The sequence below is a fragment of the Morone saxatilis genome, unplaced genomic scaffold (genome assembly GCF_004916995.1).
Source record: "Morone saxatilis isolate NCDOM2014 unplaced genomic scaffold, NCSU_SB_2.0 Contig15, whole genome shotgun sequence".
In the NCBI taxonomy this organism is placed as follows: Eukaryota; Metazoa; Chordata; class Actinopteri; family Moronidae; genus Morone; species Morone saxatilis.
Window position 1 is genome coordinate 15,766,033 of NW_023339707.1, and position 2,336 is coordinate 15,768,368.

A 2,336-nucleotide genomic window follows, 5' to 3' on the forward strand; every position below is an offset into this window, starting at 1 on the left:
TGTGTGTGTGTGTGTGTACGGAGGAATATATAACGATGTATGTGCTGAAAGTTTCTGCAGTGTAAAGTCGAATGGACGGGTAAAATGAGAACATTTACAGGAGAGTGAGAGACAGATGGGCAAATAAGAACATCAGGGTTTCTGTCCTCGTCTGTTCTTATAAGTGTGTAGCTATAAAACAAACAGAAAAAAATAAACAATGTCCAGGAAGACTGAGGAAGAGGAATGGAGACAGTCTGACAAATAATCAGGATTCCTGTGAAAGTGAAATTGCCTCCCCTATTGGACATAAACGCTGCTACAACCAACATTTGTCGCCCCCCCTCTACCCCGATAAGGTTATCCCCACTCTAGTCCTCTCCCCCTCCTCTGATTCCCTCATGCACGCCCGCTGAGGTTTGATTTCAAATGGAAAAATTAATGGGAGAATAATAGCCTTGGGCCTTGCTCTCGTCCACGCACACATCTTAGTTGGTCTACAGGGGTACACAGAGAGGGAGAAAAATTTAGATCCATTCGCCTCACTTGGCTTGCTGTTCCATTGTGACACAGACACACACACACACACATACATACACAAGGGACATTGCCCCCCCACCCTTCTTTTACACCTTAGAGGGCTTAACTTTCAAATATTAGTACAGTGGCTGTGCGGATTTCAAATAAATAAATAAATGAGGAAGCAATGATTAGCAATTCTCCTGATAGTTATATCAGTGTGTTTCATATTAATTTTCACTTCCAGGAGAATATTTCTGCAGAAACAGTGATTCTGAGAACTTTCCAAGCTTTTAGAGGGGCTGAAACTGGTGCGAGGAGGGTTTTTTTTTTCACCAGTTTTTTGCAGCGATTTAAGGAGTCCTTGCTTGGATTTACACAAAACAGATCAAATAATGATTCTCCTCCTCCAATATATTGTATTTGATTTACAGTAACAAAGTACACGTGATGCTTGTAGGGACAAGAGTAAAGATAAACCATGTTATCCTTGCAGTTCTGAGTACCTCTGGCATAATATTGGCAGGAGTCAGGTTTTAAAGGGTATAAAAATAGATGCACGCACACACAAAATGTGCAAGTTTCACTTCAGCTGATACAGGGCCAAGTTGGTTACAGGCATAATTAATTCAAAGTTAAGTCTCATTGCTCTTAGGCTTCCAACACAAGTGTGTGTGTGTGTGTGTCGTGTGTCGTCGTGTGTGATGTGTGTGCTTGTGCGTGTGTATGTTGTGCGATGGTCGTGTGTGTTGCGTGTGTCGTTTCTGGCCTGAAGGTAGTTTTGGGTGTCTGGTTGTTAAAGGAGTCTTAAAAGCGGAAGGAGATGCGCTGTCTTTAGGAAACCCAGTATTTGATGTCGAAACCCATGCCACTTCCGTTCCATGACTCTCTTCATATATGTGAAGGCGAAGAAGTCGACCTCCCCGAGCGCTTGCCACAGGCTCCTTCAGGGGCAGAGAGGTGGTGCGCTCAGAAGGTTGCATTACCCGTAGAGCCACGGTGAACTAGAGGCTGAAATCTGGATGAGCTTTGGGACGGTGGCAGGATCCCGCTCTTCCTTCTCCTGACTTTTGAGGAATTTTATGGTGGAACAACTCCCAGTGCTCCTCGTTACACGCCCACACCTCATCAGATACTCTGCCTCAGCAAAACTAGAGACAGACAAGAGAGGCGATTTCCGCAGGCGATTTGAGAGTTCTTATCTCTTGCCACCCTTCTGTGTATCTACTTTAATATCACTGATATCGATCTCACTGTTCATGTTAGATATTCTCCGACTAAAGCACCATGGGTGATGATATTTTTGCAGACCATTAAGATTGGACCTGATCTGACTTTTATCTTTCATACACCATCCTTTCTTCTCTCTGGACCTAAAGCTATATTAAATGCAGTGAATTGTGCTTGTTTTTAGGAGTGAACAGAAATTAGCACTTAAAACAGGAAAGAAACCCATTGTATGGACCTGATCCAAAAGGAAGTAACTCCCAGGACTTGCTGGCCAAACAATTCAAGGCAGACTGACAGAGAGAGTTCCCTGTCTAAGGGTCAGCTACCCTACTCAGACTCAATAATGCTACCGCTCGATAGGTCCTAGTATATACTTTGCCGTTATCCTACCTATGTTTTATAGATCCCAGAGCCAACTCAGAGTGGCGAACTTTTTTAACTCTTGTTATTATGTATGTTAACGTCTGCACCCTTGTGTACTTGCAATACAATCTCGCTCCTCAGACAGCTTAACCTACGTGTATATAATAAGCCTTATCAATAATCTGATCAATCCTCGTATGTAGAGTATGCGAATCGGTAGCAATATTGTATGGTTGCTGGTGTGA